The sequence below is a fragment of the Pyxicephalus adspersus genome, chromosome 3 (assembly GCF_032062135.1).
Source record: "Pyxicephalus adspersus chromosome 3, UCB_Pads_2.0, whole genome shotgun sequence".
Taxonomy (NCBI): Eukaryota; Metazoa; Chordata; class Amphibia; order Anura; family Pyxicephalidae; genus Pyxicephalus; species Pyxicephalus adspersus.
The window spans coordinates 84,133,980-84,154,063 of NC_092860.1; the positions used below are offsets into that span (position 1 = coordinate 84,133,980).

The 20,084-nt window shown below is 37.2% G+C and overlaps 1 protein-coding gene across 2 annotated transcripts in view; it reads left to right on the top strand.

Moving 5' to 3' along the window:
* The first annotated feature begins 8,804 nt into the window (after positions 1 to 8,804).
* Positions 8,805 to 20,084, top strand: part of ABCG2 (ATP binding cassette subfamily G member 2 (JR blood group)) — a 43,438-nt gene continuing 32,158 nt past the window's right edge. Inside the window, exons 1-2 of one of the 2 annotated variants that reach the window (XM_072405522.1) lie at positions 8,828 to 8,951; positions 9,991 to 10,118. The gene's annotated coding sequence lies outside the window, so the exon portion shown is untranslated. Of the gene's footprint in view, positions 8,952 to 9,990; positions 10,119 to 20,084 lie in introns of both variants that reach the window. The other variant, XM_072405521.1, reaches the window with a different exon arrangement.

Below are 20,084 nucleotides of genomic sequence, written 5' to 3' on the forward strand. Positions count from 1 at the left end.
TAAAAAAACACAGAGGAGTTTTTGCTGGGAAAAAAGTCATGACATGGAATCAAGAAAGACCAGACCGAAGTTGTGTAAGTAAACAGGTAGACAGTGGAGTAGCAGTTGATATATACATTGACTTTGCAAAACCATTTGACACAGTACCTCATTGTTTAACATCTTTATAAATGATATAGAGTTTAGGATTAAGAGGACCATTTCTGTGTTTGCAGATGACACCAAACTATGTAATGGAATTATGTCCATACAGGATGTCTATACTCTACAAGTGGCAAATGATATTTAATATAGATAAATGTTATGGACCTGGGGGCTAACAACATGCATGCTTCATACTGTCTAGGGGGAATACATTTGGGGGAGTCAGAAATGGAAACGGACTAGGAGGTTCTGGTAGATCATAGATTTAATAACAGCATGCAATGCCAAGCCGCAATATCTAAAGCTAGTAAAGTACTTTCTTGTATTAAAAGAGGAATAGACTGCAGAGATGGAGACATAATCCTGCCCCTGTACAAAGCATTGGTCANACCACATCTGGAATATGNAGNTCAGTTTTGGGCACCAGTTCACAAAAAGGACATTGTGGAATTGGAGAATGTGCAGAGAAGGATAACTAAACTAATGAAAGGAATGGAAGAGCTCAGCTATGAGGAGAGATTAGCTGAACTGAATCTATTCTCCCTTGAGAAGAGATGTATAAGGGGGGATTTGATCACCCTGTTTAAATGGTCCATATAGAGAAGTCTCTTCCTATTTATTCACTTTGAGATCATTACAAAGAACAAGAGGGCACTCTTTGCATCTGGAGGAAAAGAAGTTTAAGCTCCGGATAAGGAAGGGATTCTTCACTGTAAGGTCTGTGAAAATGTGGAATCGGCTCCTTCAGGAAGTAGTTTCAGCAACTACTAGAGATTGCTTTAAGAAAAAGCTGGATGCTTTTCTAGATTAAAGTTTTAAAGAAAATATACTAGAGAATGTTGATCCAGGGTATATTTTGCCTCACAAAATCATGAAGGCATTTTTTTCCTGTTGAGCAAATTGTACCAGGGTTTTTTTTTTTGCCTTGCTCTGGATTCACTATGCCCATAGGGGTTTATATCTGGGATATGTTTATTTCCTTAGTAGTTGAACTTTGATGGACTTACGTCTTTTTTTCAACCTGACCAATTATGTAACAATAAAAATAAATACCAGAATTGTAGGAAAAAATATGCTTTCCCACACATCTGCTACCATCGCTGGTAGTAGGTGGAGAGAGGAGAGATCCTAATGGCACTCCAAAAAAAAAAAAAGCTCTGCTTAGGTGGTCTTTACATATTTTCTAGTTTGCTTATGGAAGGTTTACCCATCATTGTTATAAAATTGTACATATGCTATACTGTTAGCCACTAGCCCACAACAGCATTGATTTATACATGCATTGACCCTTTTTAGGAATCTTATTTTAAAAATAGGGGTGCTTCTATTGCTGACCCTTTTTTGTTGGTACAAGTTTTGGGACCGTTGTCCTCCTATTAGTTTTGGTGACCTGTGCATGTGTTCATGGTATGTATACTTCTGTGAGCATCCATGTGCACACTCTCACTCGCCATCTCTCTCCCAGCAATTGGCATCAAAAACATGACAGGTTCCCTTACCTACTCCATCCAGGCAATGTCCCTTCTGCAATAAAAATACCTTACCTGCCAGTTTGCAATATTTTCTTCTATATACGCCGAGTTGCACATATAATTAAAAAAAAAAAAAAATTAGGCAGAAAAGGTTTTTAACCTAGTCACAGATTTTTCTAATTGAATTGTGCTTTAAGAAAGTTAGCCACCACTGCTTTAAATATTTGTTAGAACTGTCCGGTTCTTTTGTCTCTGAGGTGTTGTCGCCACCTAGTGGTAATCAGGGATTTACAAATGGCTCCTGTTTGTATATAGCGATAGGTTATTTTTTAAATTTCATATTCCTATAAATTGTTTAAATCTTAGGATTGCTATAATTACTTAACCTCTTGTTTTACTGTTAAATCTGCAGGAGTCTCTGTTATGGAGTAGGTTTAGGGTTTAACCACATAGGTGTCTGAGAAGTAGCTCAACTGCAGTTATTGGGATAATGATCCACTCTACTTCCTTTCAATGTTCAAGCTTAGTGGGTTTGGCTACCCATACACATTTGCAGAAGCACCTGTCAGCTGGCTGTGTGATCCGATATGTAATAAACTTTAATAAAAAAAAACACAATGTTAAACAAGGGTACATAAATAAATCAAAAATACTAAAACCTGTAATATAATTGTACAGTAGCATATCATATATAATGATTACTTATTGGATTCAATACAGTTATTTTGTATTGAACACAAAATAAATAAAATTTTCTGCTGTGCTCCTGCATGCACAGACGCAAGCACTGATGTCTCTGGGAACTCCTGGGGAACATCAGTGCATTTGCAGGGGGACAGATCGGAGGAAGAGGACGTGGCCCGAGTATGCCAGGACACCGATAGGACCAGCTAAGGATTTCATTTTTTTTTTTAAGCTACCCCGAGCTTGGCTGACATTCCATTGGCAGCTTATTTTGTTACACACAACCTAAACTCTGATGGGTATATCACAGTACCTTTTTCTACTGTAATTACTTTTTTTTTTTTTATATGGAGCCAACATAATATGCAGCACTTTACAAAGTCCATAGTCATGTAATTACCTCCCTCAAAGGAGCTCACAATTTAATGCCCCTACCGTAGTCATATACCATTGATACAGTCTCTCAATTTTTGGGAGAAGTTTGATTACTTAACAGCAACATTTCCATAAAATTATTTTTGTGTTGTGTACATTTACGGCCTGTTTTTTGCACTCACTTAGTAATACTGTTACGCTCTTCTTTATATTTCCAACCCATATACAGTTAGGTCCATAAATATTTGGACAGGGACAACTTTTTTTCTGAATTTGGTTCTGTATATTACCACAATTAATTTTAAATAAAACAACTCAGATGCCATTTAACTGATTTTAGCTTCAATTCAGTGGGTTGAACAAAAAGATTGCATAAAAATGTGAGGATCTAAAGCCTTTATTTACACAATCAATTCACTTCAGGGGCTCAAAAGTAATTGGACAAATTAAAAAGCTGAAAATAAAATGTTCATTTCTACTAGTTGGTTGAAAACCCTTTGCTGGCAATGACAGCCTGTAGTCTTGAACTCATGGACATCACCAGATGCTGGGTTTCCTCCCGTGTCACATCATGGATAAACACTAGTGTCCCAGTGCCACTGCAGGCCCAAGCCATCACACTGCCTCCGCCATGTTTTACAGATGATGTGCTATGCTTTGCATCATGAGCTGTTCAACACCTTCTCCATACTTTTTCTTGCCATCATTCTGGTAAAGGTTGATCTTGGTTTCATTTGTCCAATGAATGTTTTTTCAGGACTGTGCTGGGTTTTTTAGATGTTTTTGAGCAAAGTCCAATCTAGCCTTTCTATTCTTGAGGCTTATGAGTGGCTTGCACCTTGCAGTGCACCCTCTGTATTTACTTTCATGCAGTCTTCTCTTTATGGTAGACTTGGATATCGATACGTCTACTTCCTGGAGAGTGTTGTTCACTTGGTTGGCTGTTGTGAAGGGGTTTCTCTTCACCATGGAAATTATTCTGCGATCATCCACCACTGTTGTCTTCCGTGGACGTCCAGGTCTTTTGGCGTTGCCGAGTTCACCAGTGCTTTGTTTCTTTCTCATGATGTACCAAACTGTAGATTTTGCCACTCCTAATATTGTAGAAATTTCTCCGATGGATTTATTCTGTTTTTGCAGCTTAAGGATGGCTTGTTTCACCTGCATGGAGAGCTCCGCTATTGTCTGTTCACAGCAAAATCCTCCACATACAATCAACCCCAGGCCTTTTATCTGCTTAATTGATAATGGCATAACAAAGGAATTGCCCACACCAGCCCATGTGATAGCCTTTGAGTCAATTGTCCAATTACTTATGAGCCCCTGAAATGAAGTGATCCATCAATGTAAAAGTGTACAAGCCATGACAACTAATGATGGTATATGCCATGCTTCCATCACTAAATGAGGGCGAAACATTTTCACAAAATCACAGCGATGGAATTAGAAAGAACTGTCCATATAAATACCAAATGGTGTGGAAATATACTTCCCCCAGGGGAACACAGATGGTACAACAGTTTTATCAGGATGGGGATATTTTACATAATATCATAATTACTTTTCATTTATTAGCCCCTCTTGTGTATTTACACTGGGTGAATATAAAAAAAAATACATTTAATGATTTACTATTGAAACCCTAGCTGCATTATATTTTTATTGCATTTTTATATTGAGTCCAACTTTAAAGGTTTATTCTATCCAAAGGTGATATTTTCAGTTTTTTTTTTTTACATTTTAGGGAGTTAAACAATTTAACAGTGTATTTTGGTGACTAAGGGTGATCATAAATCATTGGATCTTCATACCTGCTTTGAGATAAACGCCTCTCATTCGCTCCATTTTTATTTTCTATTATGGAGAATGCAACAGAAGATAGGAGGACATGTAAAGACCATTTAAACACTCTGGGGAACACATGTTACTTTCACAAGACTTTTTTAACATTTAAGATGTGACTTTCAGATATACTGCCCCTTTGTCTGCCTCCTCATTGCCATTTTATTTATCATCTTAATTGCCACAAATAAGGAGATATCTGTGCTAATAAAGACATACAAAATATATAGGAAGCCAGGAGTGCTGATTGAGAGCCCCTTCTGTATCTAAAATAGTTTAGGTATTTGAACTTAATTACTTACCCCATAACTAAACACACACACTGTTGGAATTTGTGGAATGTGAAAGAAAATCTGCAGAACACTTTCATTGGTTGAAATAGTAAGATTATTGTGTTACCTAAGCACGAGAGGATTAAAAGTCACTGTTTCCAGCTACACATTATTAAAATAAGAGAATAAAAAATGACACAAACTAAAGACACCTGTAAGGGTATAATCAAACCGATATGCATTGGCAATATCTAAAAATATTTATGTTGTTGGTGTGGATTATGGAAGTAAATAGAAAATAAAGGAAAGTGAACAGGAATTAATCTCCTTTGTGCTATAGGCATTTGAATGCCTGGTATGTGCTGATCCTGTACTAGAGTTCTCTTGCCTCTGTGTAGACATTATTTGTATTAACACTGGGTTACCCAAGCACACTATTTTCCTGATTGCAATAAAGAAGACCTCCTGGGCCCTGACAGCCATCTGATAAGGTAGGTGTGTTAGTGTGGTTGTCAGGATACAGGAAGTAAGCTTTAGTGATATAAAGAAAATATTAGAATAGCAGCCATCACTGCCAAACCACTGGTTTTAGTACATTATATATTTTCTACATCCAATACAATAGGAAAACAATGACTTCATCTGTTTGTAAAGATAATGCTAATTTTACTGTTTACGCAGTGTGAATGTCATCTTTGCAAATTCAGCTTGACATTGTATTTTATATGAAGTTTAACAAGATGGAAGGATGATTCAATAATATAAATATGGGCCTGTGATTTAAATGAAAGCTTTAGGTACTTGGTCCAAGTGGTTTAGTAAATATTTAAATTGATAAAAAAAGTTATGCCATGTTCTGCTTATTCACTTCCTGATCCTACATTACATATATTATACGGCATTGGGTATATTCAACCTAAACCTTATATAATATATATATTAACAGCTTTTTCTGAAATCATGACTAAGCATGTTATTATCTTGCAGGACAGCTTCCTACAAATTTAGGGAGGCCACCCAGGATCATATATTTACATATACTGTGTAGGCAGGCTGATGGCAGATGAGTGAAATAGCCTTTGGCTGATTTGGTACATTGTCTCAGTGTTATTTTGTTATTGCTTGTACTGGTATACCTTTACCCTATTCCTAAAAATTTATAAAAATAGAAATATAAAGGAGTAAAATATATGAAAATATGCATATATTGCAAAGATGCACTTTTTATTTGATGATTCTCATTTTTCACACTTGCATAGATGTTCTTAAGTTATATTTAAAAACTGAAATAAAGTGTAAAAAAACATAACCCATAATTTTATAACTTTTTGAAACTTACTATTCCATCTTCCTGAAGGAGATGCATATATATAACAAGGGCAGCTTAATAAGGGTTTAACAATACCAATGGCTGCAGGCTGTGGTCATGGGATGCAGGTAAGTATACATCTGGTGTAGGGATAGTTAGGGGAATTAGATTGCATCAGTGCACTTTATAAAGTGCAGATAAAAAGTAATCAATGGTTTCCCCTTAATAGAGTAATACTATGAACGTCACATTTGCTTAATAGCCACTACTTAACACCGGTGTGATGGATAGATACATTTTTCACTGTATTATGGGGGGTTGGGGATGAATATTGATGTTTCCATACCTTTAAAATACTTTTGACTCAGCCACACCAAGACTCCTTTTCTTAGTTTTCAGCCAGTCCTTTGTGGATTTACTGGTATATTTTGGGTCATTTGTCGTGTTGCAGGGTCCAGTTCTGCTTCAGATTTTCTTATGGACAGCCACACATGTTCCTCCAGCACCCTCTGATACATGGTAGAAATATTGGTGGATACTATGATGAGCTGGCCAGGTCCTGCTGCAGCAGAGCATCCCCAAACCATGACACTTCCACCTCCATGCTTCACATTTGGTATGAGGTTATTTTCCTTGAATGCTGTATTTGGTTTACTCCAACATGACCTCTGTTCTGGTGTCCAAATAAATCAATTTTAGACTCATCTGCCCAAAAAACATTATTCCAGAAGTTCTTGTCTTTGTATACATTCTCTCTGGCAAAATTCTGTCAGGCCTTGATGGTTCCCCATGCAAGTTAAAGTTGGGCAGTCTCCTGATTGTAGAGGCATGCACATTCACATCAATAGTAGGAAGAGCCTGTTGTAGCCCCTGTGATGACATTTTAGGTTTTTTGAGACTATTAGCATCTTGCATTCTTCTCTCGGGGTCAACTTGCTTGAACGGCCAGACCTGGGCATGTTGGCAGTTGTTTTGAAAGTCCTCCCCTTGGAGACTATTTTCCAGACAGTGGTATGGCTAATTTCAAATTCTTATGAGATCTTTTAAAATCCCTTACCAGATTTATAAGCTGCTACAATCTTCTTTCTGAAGGCCTCAGACAGCTCCTTCTTTCCCACCATTGTGTTCACGCTCACCTCAACAGCCAGGAGCACACCAAACTAAATAGCACTGATTTATTAAAGCTCTACAAAGCTGGAGTGAATACACTTTTATTAGTGAAGCTGGGTGATCCAGCAAACCAGGAATGAATCTGGTCCAGGATTCAAACCATTTGCTAGCAAATGATTTTGAAGAAGTCCATTCCAGGTTTGCTGGATCACCCAGCTTCACTGAAGAAAGTGTATTCTCTCTAGCCTTACATAGGGCAAACCTCCTTCAAAATGCTGAGTAACAATGTTCTAATCACATGCACCTGATGTGATACACCTGTGTATGATTTGAGCTAATTTATTTGGTAATAAATGTTGGCGTGTCATAATTTTATCCTCCCCAGAAATTGCATTTTTGTAGAATTACATTTTACTGACATTTTTGAAAAGTCTTTCTTCGGTTTTATTTGTTTAGTTACATTAATTGCATCTCCCAGTATTGTTAAAATTGAGATTAAATATCCATATGCCCAAGAATGTAACAAAAACACACAGGCTTTCATGGGGAGTTCTAATTTTTTCACATGACTGTATGTGCAGGTACAGATGTAATTATGTGTGGAGGCAGATTGCAGGGGGGTAGAGGTAATCAGGGATGAAGAGGGGTGATTAATATGGAGACGGAGGTTGTCAGTGGTGGATGGGGGTTGAGTGAGGGGCATGGATGAGCAGTGATGGAGGGGGTTGCAGGTGTGCAAAAGTGATCAGTGGTAAATGGATGGTATTAGTGGTGCAGGAGAATTGCAGGGGGCAGAGGTGATCAGTGGTATAAGCCTGGTACAGAGGTGAGCACCTGCTGCGGATGGATGCAAAGGTGAGTGGTGCACAAGACACACATTATCTTGGACAGTGGACCAAGCCATGCAGGTAAGGAACAGACAAGAAACACAAAGGTGTAAAAGAAGCAAAGAGGTTAGGGGTAGACTAAAATTCTGTAAGATATTTGTTGTGGCACAAACATTAATATTTCCTTCCTAATGTTTGCCCTGGGCAGCAGGAAGGAACCTATAAAACCAGCCCTGGTGACAGAAAGTGTGAAACTTTGTGAAAACAATCCATTCTATTTCCATAAACCAATTATAAAAAAAACCCTAAAGTGTTATACATTGATTATTTGAGTTTCTTGGCTTAATGTGTGAATTGCCATCACTTGGGTCAGATGTTTGAACAGCATTTTATATATAAGGGGCCGATGATGTTAAAGGCCCCAACCCCTGTTTAGCGATGATTGTCCTCTCTGTCTACAATGTACACCTCACTGCCTTCGAAATTAATATCCCCATCGAAATAATCACATGTAAGAATACTGGTCACAGAAGGATATTTCTCAGTATCCTATCACATGTGGGTTTTTTTCTATTTAGAGTCACTATCACAGTCAAGTAGGCAGAACCTACTATCTCAATAAACCAGCATGCCTAGTGCCCAAAAATACAAAATGTAATAGAAGAGACAGCCCTAAAATATTTAACCCTTACAGTGCCATGATTTCCTGCAGACTGTCGCACCACCACTTCCTATCTGTAAGTAACAAAAGTCTAACCTAGCTGTGCAGCGTACAAAATGAGCTTGCATGTTAAACTGTAGGGCAATGTAGGGTTAATAGTAATGACACTCTGCATCCTGCTGCCTGTAAGCATTTAGGTTTCCGGAGATCCTGAGTACATATTCTCCTTCTAGCAACATGGCTGCCTGCCTATAGGTAATGTTCTTTTGGCTGTTTATATTGTTTTGTGTTTCTTTCTTTTAAACACGGATGTACGTGTCATTCTAATGTTGTGCGTGAATAGTCAGGTAAGACATAATCATGTGCAGTACATCACTAATGAATGTGTTTGTGAATGTGGATGAATGTGGCGGCTGCATATAGCATAGCTTCAGGCTAGTGTTCTCCATAAAAGGACTGTTATGAATGTTCTTGGAGAAAGATCTTTGTGTGAACAGCTTTAAACTCCGTTTAGTGTTGCGTCATGAAGTGTAGCTTTCGTTTCTCTGCTGTATCTTGTTATTATTACTGATTTTCTCATGTATACAATGGCATAAACATGACTTTGAAACTAACTAAAGAAAAGGAGATGGGCGCAAAATCTGTGTTTCCAGGTATATGTGTTTCAATGGCAGTTATTGATTCTTCACCAGGGTATAGACCAATAAATGTCAAATTCACTGCTTTATAAATAGTAAAAAATTGCAGCTTACCAGTCCTTAAATGTGGTGTGGTTTTCAAAAACAGATAACAGCTGTTGATCTTGCCAGAGAGTTAAGCTGCATACACACGGCAAATTTTTCTCGCCCGATAATCGGTATCGGCCAATTATCGGGCGAAAATCTGCCGTGTGTACAGTCGGTCGTCGTCCATCGTCCGACGACCGTCCTGGCGGATCCATGGACGATGGACGACGACCGATCCTAATGAAAGGGAAGGGGAGAGCGCGCAGCAGGGTGCCGCTCCGTCGCTCTCCCCCTCCCCTCTCCATAGAGCATGAACGGTGCTGTATGTACAGCATCGTTCATGCATCGTGCAGTCTTTTCTCGTTGGAAAGGATCGTGAAAGATCCTTTCCAACGAGAAAAATTGCAGGTGTGTACGCAGCTTTAATGTGCTTTTCACTTTCTGTGAACTGAAAAAAAGTACAAAGAATATTATCTATATTGTGTAAACCACTAATTTTATCAAGCCATCATGTAATGGAGATGACCAAATAAAGTCCAGCCTTTGTAACAACCATGTTTCCCCCATAGATACTAAAGAAGAGTGGACATAGCCACTGAGAGACAGGAAGAGTGGTATTTTTCAGAATCACTAGGTGAAAATTAAGGAGAAAAAGGCATACAAAGAGGACAAATACAGCCACCACATCCAAGGACTGGTATGCTGCTATATATTAGATTTTTTTAAATTTTGATTTACACCTTAAACAAGAATTCTGGTCATTGTGGACAATAACGCCACTTCTGCACCTAGTTTCGTTTCTCTAACTTTATATTAATGTCCCAATTTAATTTTTATTCTCTGTATTACTAACCTTTGGTTGTAACATTTTTGTACAGCAGCAGAGAAAAACTTACACAGGTTTTTCAATAATATTATTAAAATGTATTTGTCATTGAGTCATATTGCCATTACAATGTGAATAACAAATCAGGGTACATAGAACAGAATTACCTTTGTTCTTTTGTCCTATGACACACAAAGGAGGATATAGGCAGTCCAACAACCTTATTATAAAAGCTAGACAATGCTCATTACATGGGATGGAAAATTACAAATGTTCCTGGAGTATGAGTGGGACATTTTCATTTAAATCAATTTCTAACATATTGTTGTACAAGGAATAATTGAAATGCTAAAAGTGTTTTACAAAACCTTAACTAGTTAAACAACTGTACCTTGCAAAAAAAAAAAAAGCAAAACATTATTTATTATTATTATATAGGTATAGGTGATAAGAAACAGTACATAGAACTGTAATATATAATAAATAAGAATGTGAAGGCGCCTGCACACGTTTTTCAATTACCCATAAGGGTCTATTCACTTCTCTCCTTGTGTGTTACTACAAGCAATAACGTGTTTCTGCGTGTTACGCTAAGGCATCTCATTTACATTCAATGGGTGGTTAAGGGGCCTCATATGAAAAGCATACCTCTAAATCCTAACACAATGTACAGTAAAACAATTTTACATGGGCTGATGTACAGAAGATGGAGAAAACATTGCAGATATAGTCCGTGCTATATGTGTGCTTGTTTTTTCTTGTGTTTCATGTCTTCAGTGTTTAGACTGTGGATTAATTCAGACTTCAGGAAAACTAAACTCATGGTTAAAAATTAGGAGTATGTCCATTATTAAAAGTGAGCATCCAAGGTAAATAATTACATGTCCTTATAGACCAGTTGTATATTCCTAAGTTTGCATTTACATCCTGCTGACTATGCTGAGCTTTGATAAATGAAGCCTAACTGAAGTGAGCTTTTAGGAGAACATTGCTGAGTAGTGGAGTAGAGGTATTGCCACATGTTTGTGTCTGTTAAAAAAACAGTTTATACTATGTGTATTGTAATGTAAATCCATGTGCTTGACATAGAGACCGAGCGCAGGAGATATGTTTGCTGCATCAAACTGTGCGTGCAATGTTTAACAGAACTAACATGTCTTAAGCTGCATACACACGAGCAATAATTATCTTTGGAAACAAACGACTAATGACCGTTCGTCCGATAATCGTTCACAAAAAAGTGCACAATGACGCCGATGAACGAGGATTATCACTGGAAATGAACGACCATCCCAGCGAATCTGATTGGGCGACGATCGTTCACTATCTTTTGTGTGTACAGTCGTTCAGTGATCGTGGATGGTTCTACAGTACACTTTCTCCTTTACATGTCACTTCCTGCATCGTTCAAACGATCGTATCTAGCGGGTGTACATTATTGGTGGATTATATTTGAACGATCGTATCATTACAGCATGTAGAGAATTGTGCAAAATACGATCATTCAAAATATTGGTGTATAATCGTTAGTTGTTTCTTTTCTAACGATAATTATTGCACGTGTGTACCTAGCTTTAGGCCATATCCCTAAAGTATATATAAATCCCTAACATTTTTGTTTAGTTTTGGATAAGGAGTGGGAAACAGGTATAAACCCTGATAATTCTTTTTTGTCCTGTGACAGAAAGGAGATTTTTGTCTCAGTACAAAGGAAGGAATAGGACTACACTCCACATACAAAAGGCATAAAGGGATCTTCAGTTCATGTTCCAGAGACAGGAAGGAGGCTTTGCTCTGTGAGCCTGATTTAATAAAGCTTTCCAAGACTGGGGAATATACAATTTTATCAGTGAACCTGGGTTACCCCAACAAACCTAAAATGGATCTGGTCTAGGACTGAAAACAATTGCTAATATATAGCAAATTACTTTTTAGAAATCCATTCCAGGATTGCTGGATCACCCATCTTCACTGATGAAAGTGTATCCTCTACAGTCTTCATGAGTTTTCATAAATCAGGTCCTGTGGCTCAAGGAATTTACATTCTACATCCCATAGAAAGGAAGATTGCTTCATACCATGTCCCAGAGACAGAAGGGAGAGTTTTCTCTACATCATAGAGATGGAACAGAGACTTCATTTCATATTTCAAAGATCTAAAGGGACCTTCATTTTTTGCTCCAAATTGGGGAATGAAGATTCCAGAGACACCCGTGTCCTAGTAACAGGAAGAGGAATTCACTACATACCCCAGAGACAGAAAGAAGAATTCAGTCTATGAGCCTGATTTATTAAAGCTCTCCAAGGCTAGAGAAGATACACTTTCAGCAGTGAAGCTGGGTTATCCAGAAAACCTGGAATGGATCTGGTCCAGGATTGAAAAAAATTGCTAACAAATAGCAAATGACTTTTAAGAAATCAGTTCCAGGTTTGCCTTATCACCCAGCTTTACTGATGGAAGTGTATCCTCACCAGCCTTAGAAAGCTTTATTAAATCAGACCCCATGTCTTAGAGACAGAAAGGTGACTTGCTAACAAGAAGTAAGAGAAAATCTTTCAACGCATGATGGAATATGCCCTTTTAGATAGTGATAACCAGAACAGGTGTACCCATTACAAGATTGCTGTCCTTTGACAAATAAAAAAACTTGGATATTTTATCACTGTCTGCAATGGGAACAAAGGCCATCAGAGCCAACAGAGTGTGTGAGTTTTTCCAAGGTTTACAGACAGCATTAATATCATGGTTCTAACCTCTCTACATTCTATTCATACTAAACAAAACATTTTCATTTTATTTACACTTTAACAAACAAGTAATAATATAACACAATACCCAGTAAGAAAAAAAATGTCACACTTCCACAACCATGTAATGGCTGCAGCCCCATGGGCAATTTCCTGGGTAAGAGTAAGCCTATACCAGAATGTAGCCAACACAGGAAAGACTAACATGATATTAATTATACTCCATGCTTACATTGGTACACAGTTAGTGACAGCATTATAAGAAAGAGCAGAATCATACTTGTTGAAGTTCGTCAGTAGCGCAAAGTGTCAAATTTGAAGCACAGAGCAATAAAAGTTATCAAACATACAAAAGTAAGTAATAGCATAGCCAATAACCTCTGTGCATAGGTATGCATCAAAATGTTATAGTGGGTTTGTCAGTCAACCAGATCTTGTACCCACATGTTGCACTGGTACTTGCTTTGTTTATTTTGCCCTCTTGCGACCCTGGTATATCTGCTATAGTGTATTCTCCTATGTCTATGCCTTATTCTTCTGCACCTAAACACTGTGCATTGTTTTGATTAGTTATATCTTATCTCTTTCTAAATCCTTTATGTTTTAAAGTCTGCCTCTTTGCTGATAAGGTGACATCTGCAGCTTTGTTATAACTAGAGTCTAACACAATCACTAGAAGTGCTAGCCACTTGCCACCATGTTGTTCAATCTTATTAAAAAAAACCCTAGTGATCTTGATTTTTTGACACCACACAGATTAATAGCAAAAAGAACCCTAGGTCCTAGATATCAGGTTCTATCTGCATAAACCCAGGTGGACGTTCTAATAAGAGTAACAAGTGTGTGTGTATATATCCATAAAGCTTGTGGCGGATTTCCCATATTTGTGAACATTTGTTTTTTTTTTTTTACTTAACAAGTTGTGCTTTTACCTGTGTTTTGGTGAAAGCTATGCATTGATCTTTTTATAGCATTTACAACTCTCAATTACAAATTGCAGTGGAAAACATTCAGTTGATAAGATAGAAGCATGTACATTTCATGCTGCATTAATTTTCTCTACATGGTTGGATACAGAATGTGTATACTTTTTTTGCATTTGCAGCACTTAAGTTCCTTTTTCAGGAAAGTTTATTGGGATCTTTGCCATGCACTTTGCCTGGAACTCTGCAACCCCTTTAAAATCTTCCCTGTTCATTCCTGTTCATTCCAGTGCCAAAACCCACTGCCATCCCCTACGTGGCAGTTTGAAGATTCTAATGCAAAGTCTTTTCATTGCAGAGGCTGGTTTACAGCACTCAGTAAGTTGTTACCAGACTGCAGGTTATATTTAGGGGATTCCTCAGAAGAGTTTATACAGTGCTATATCATAATGGGTAAATGTATACCAGGAAACTCCATTTTCTGTTATGGAACTTAGCCTAGTTGTGTATTTAGAATTTCTTGGGTTGCTACATTTAAGGCTCTATTTATAAAACAGGGTGACCCAAAATTCCTTCAAACAGCCCCTGGTAGAGAATCAATTACTGCCATTGAAGCACATGGAAGATTCCCATTAGAGAATGTTGAGGGAATGCCTGATTCCCTAATATATCACATATAACTAAATCGTTTGAGCCACATACAAAAGTAGCCAAGCCTATTTGCTTTGTTTTTTTAGTTTTTATTCAGACATTGGTGTCTGGATAAAAACTGCACCAGTTCCTCAATCCTCATTTTGACAGTTAAAAAACTCTCATAAAGAAATCCTGGTTGAAAAAAAGGTATTAAGAAAAGTTGCATAACTACCAATTAAACTTATACCTGTAATTATACACCCAGTGATCCTCTGGGTGCTCTCTGGATTCCAGTTCCTCCATCCCCCTTTTGACAGTTGTAAACGCCCATAAAGAAATCCTGGTGGAAAAAAAGGTATTAAGAAAAGTTGCATACCTACGAATTAAACTTATACCTGTAAGTATACATCCAGTGATCCTCTGGGCTGCTCTCTGAATTCTTGTAGCTTAGCAGCAGCTAACAATTTGGTTTCACATTCAATTGCTCTTTACCCAACAAATATCAATATAACTAGAATATACATTATGATTTCCGCTTGTGTTCCCTGCCCATTTATTTTACATATATAGTCTTAGGTACATATATTTCATTTTATCCCTAATATAGAATATTTGTCAAAAAAACAACACACATCATAGATCTACATTCTGAAAATGTGCAATTTATTTCTGTACATTGTAAATTGTGATTATAGGATTTATCTTTCTTTATTAGACACATGTAAAAGAATGTAAAAAAACTCAGGTGTCCACCTTGTCGTATCATGACTGTTACTACATCTTATAAGGGTATAGGAGTACACAATACTTCTAGGTTCCTGATTTAGAAGGTTAGCTTCTATGAATAACAGCAGTCACATTTTCAGAGACCAAGACAAAATAGCTGATACAGTATTACCAGACATAAACCTTATTGATCAGTGGTCTGTGTGAGCCCATTGCTGCTTTTACAATGTTCAGATGTCACTTGGTCTCTATAGGTGTCAATACATAAATTCCCTTTGCATGCAAGCTATTAATAAGTCCTAGAAGTAACTAAAATACATATACACAGTTTAAAATATTGGAAGGAAAACATATGACATCACAGGGGAGTAGAGATTGCACGAGTTGTTAGGACAACCAGATGCCTCGGGAGCTTAGGAAAGCACATCCTGAGCTGTTATCGCTGCCTTTAACAAGACGCGTAGCTTTGGTTGGCCTTACAGTGGTAAGAATGATCCTTTAATCTGCATATGTACATTGTTAGATTCAGCTAGAAAGAACTGTATTTAACTATTTTACATACTCAACACATTTTGGTGTTTTTTTTAGTAGTTGTCAGGTTGCTAAGTATCTGGATTATTTAGTAGGAAATGTTGTAATGTATTTTGTGTTGCCCCATCAGGATACAAATGTAGTATAGGAAGTATATACCATCATTACACTGACCAATGAGATATCCCCATTTGCCAGTGAGATACCCTATTAGATTTAAAGTATGGGCAAATTGTTTGCTAAAGCTTCATGAAAGTCTGATTGCAGAGTTAGAAAGATTCTCTGCCAGATTTATCATAATTAGATATTCAAGTGGACATACATTTCTCCATTTGAGGAGATCTGATCGGTGTAAATCAATGTTGCCGCTGGTGATAAGCAAAGAAATGTCGCAAATTAGAACAGTGAATGGCATGATGTGAAATATCATATTGCATTTGACTTGGCTTCAACCAGTACATCACCATGAAACAAAGTAAAAAAGGAACAAAATAAAGAAACTAAGGGAAACTGGCTATTGAACTTTTTTTTGGATAGTTGAGGGTACAATACCAAACTGTAATACCACATTGAATAATGTAAATAAATATTAACACTGCAAATACATACAAAAAAACAAACTGGAATATTAAAACTCATAGAAATACACTATAATATTACATATTATTGTATTTTGTCAAAATAGACAAAAGGCAAAAAAAAACAAAAAAGAAAAGCAGGAGGATGGCCAGCATTTTTTTATTGCTCCAGTACTAACACTTTGGCCTTACATAAGCATTTGTGATGCAGCAATACATGAAATATGATCAAACTTTGCATAGGTGTTCATCACTGTCATTTCTGAAATCTACAAGCTTTAGGGTGCAAATATTTGTCTTTGTTTTTATTTTGCCACTTACCTGATTTGCCTACATTTGACTTCAACGCATTCAAACAAATTAATTCTAGCCTTAAAAGTGTTTAGAATGGCTGTAGATTGTACATGTTTGTCAGCTACATATACTCATATTCTTGTGGGCTTTCTGTCATTTTGCTCTAGAGCTGGGTTGTCAAACTCTGGCCAGCAATGCCTTTTATTTTTGGCCCTGAATTGCAGCTGGCCCGCCACTGCATTGAATTAGCACTGCTACTACAATTTCCGGCATCACTCACGTTCATAGACCACCGGCCTCCCTGCCTATGCATGGCCCCGCATTGGACTGTTTTCTTGACGCAGGGAATTGAAGTATCAGTGCTATTTCAGTATAAAGTTTGTCCCGCGACTTTTAAGTTTTTAATTTTGGCCCAATGTGTATTTTAGTTTGACACCCCTGCTCTAGCCAATAAATAAACATTTCCATTCTGCAGATTATTTAGAAGCTGTAAAAAAGTTGTTGTCTGCCAAAAAAGAATTTGCATGTCTCTTCCCAAAAACTCTTTGTGACTTTTTGTTCTAGTTCATTTACTTTTGCTTTACGTCTCTTCTGCCAGAGATCCCTCCACCCACCTGTTAGGACTTTTTTGTTTTGTGTACGCTGAGGATCTCCTCTGTTGGCAGCAGATTTACTTCCTCTTTATTATCCCTTAATAATCTCAGTGCATGGGAAAATATATGAGCTCATGAAAGTCACACTGAAAAAAGGAATCAAAACTACTGTGTGTGTTGTATCTCCACAGACTTTTAATATCCTGTTTAAACAAAAAATGACATCTGATTGCTTGCAGCTTCTCTGACTGCACACATAGGTTACATGTACAGGGTATCAGACCAAAAGTTTATTAGGGAGGTGCATGGTAATACAAACAAGATACAGCAAGTATTTATGAATATAATATATATATATATATATATATATATATATATATATGAAGTAATACTTGTGAATACATTGCATACGTCACTGTATGCCAAAATTTATTTATTTATTTTATTTATTCACTTACTATTGAAAAGTCCTAAGTACACCCAAATAACATTTACTTATTTATGAGTGTACATACACTGTGTAAATGATTTCCAATCTATTTACATATAACATTTACAAAAATATTGTTTTTTTAGGGAATGTTTCCAAATTCATAGTAATGAGAACTGTATTATATGAAAATAATGTACTGCCTGAGTACACATAGATGTGCAGCATATATCCCTTTCAAAAAGCTTATTACTGCCCTCCAATGGTCTTTTTGTAGCATTGCACAACATCCCAATATCCTTCATTTCTTATAAACAGGTGCTAATACTAATACTGTATGATGGTTATGTATTTATATCTTTATACTATTTATATCACCATGACACATATCTTAGTGCTTCACAGAGTTCATAGTTTTGTCACTAGTGAACCTTAGTTAACCCTATGCTGATAGTGTCCCACATATAAAGTACATTCTATTTAAAATGAATTTTTCTTTTAAATTGCTTTTTTTTTACTACTCTTGAAATCTGTAATCTAGATATTGTAATTTTGCCATTATTAGGCAGAAATCAGAGACTATTCAAGGAACTACAAATATACTTAGCTGCAAATGCCTGCATGGTTATTGGCAACATCGACTGGCAGGAATTACACTGGATTGTATTTAACTATATACCTTTGTAAAAATCAAGGGCTCTGTGAGATACCGGGACTAACAGTTGGATATTGGTACTGTCCTATTGGAAGCTTTGCAACAGGATTCTCAACAATCTTGTTGATGGTTTGGGGGTATGCTCCACAACAAGCATGTTTAAATAAAGCAGTATTTCTTAAAGTATGAATTTTGTGACCCAAATTGGCTCATAGACCCATTTGGGGTGGGTAGCTGCCCCATCCTATGCCTGCCCCTGCTACTTGCTTTAATATTTGAGCTCAATCTGCAGCTCTTCATGTTTTATTGTGCTCATTGAATGAACCCATGATGTTGGGATGTGAGACAGGGCAAGCATTTTGTGCAGGGACTAGCTTTAAACTACTAGGGTAGTCACCTTTTCCGAGAAAAAAAAAATACTGGCCTCACTGTTTTCTTCCTACTAATAATATTGGCAAATAGGCCATACTGGTAAAATGCCAGTTAGGTGTGAACCCTGCAAGGCACAGAGACGCAGAGTGCCTGTACATTCTGGTTGACATTTTTCATAATAACAATAATACAGTTACATTTATTAGAATCTGTTTATGGCTGTTTATGTCTCTGCTAAGGTTTAATTGTGTCAGTACAGTTATAGTGTAGTCTTCTCTTCTTGCTTGTGATTAAACTTTTCTTTATAATAGTAATCTTCTTATTGTGAAAATATTTAGAGCAGAAATTATTAAAAAAAAAAAACACTTTCCTTTACTTTTAAGATTGAACATGTGCAGAAGGAGCAGCTAAAAAGTCTCCCGGGATATGTGATATATGTATCCCAGGAAGCTGCCGGTTTTCCCTTTAGTCTTTACCTCCACGGCAATATAGGTGGAAGGGGAGGGGTCCCCCAAAAAATAGAAAAAAAACTATTAAAAAGTAGATAAAACACGTTTTTTTCATTATATAAAAAGGTTAACCACCCTATTTATAATGTTAAAAATCTGATGTAATTGTTTTGGTCTGTATGCAGTGTGTAACTAGCCTATGGGAGAAAGCTGCCCTGTAATGTTTACATCTTAGATCAAGGAACAAAGTCACACTAAAGACAATTTCCAGGACTGGATTATCTGGGTGATTGCCAGGGGCCCCAAGCATAGTGGTTGGAGAAGGGTGCACACGGTCTGCTGCTACCCATATATTCTCCTATAGAAGCCTTTTCTTTGACCTATATGTAAACTGTGGGTGTGGGGTCTCTGCTGTATTCAATAATAAAGAACTGGTGGTGAAATTATAGTATAGAAGTATACTTGTGACTTCTGCATGTGAGGTACATACACCTGACCCCTGCACCATGCAATATACATACTTTGGACCCCTGCACCATGCAATATACATACTTTGGACCCCTGCACCATGCGATATACATACTTCAGACCCCTNCACCATGCAATATACATACTTTGGACCCCTGCACCATGCGATATACATACTTCAGACCCCTTCACCATGCAATATAGATACTTTGGACCCCTGCACCATGCAATATACATATTTGCGACCCCTGCACCATGCAATATGCCTACTTGGAACCCCTGCATTATGCAAGTTACATATTTGGGACCCCTACACCATGCAATATGCATACTTGGGACCCCTGCACCATGCAATAAAAATACTTGGGACCCCTGTCCTATGTACCATGCAATATATATACTTGGGACCCCTGCACCATGCAATTTACATACTTGGG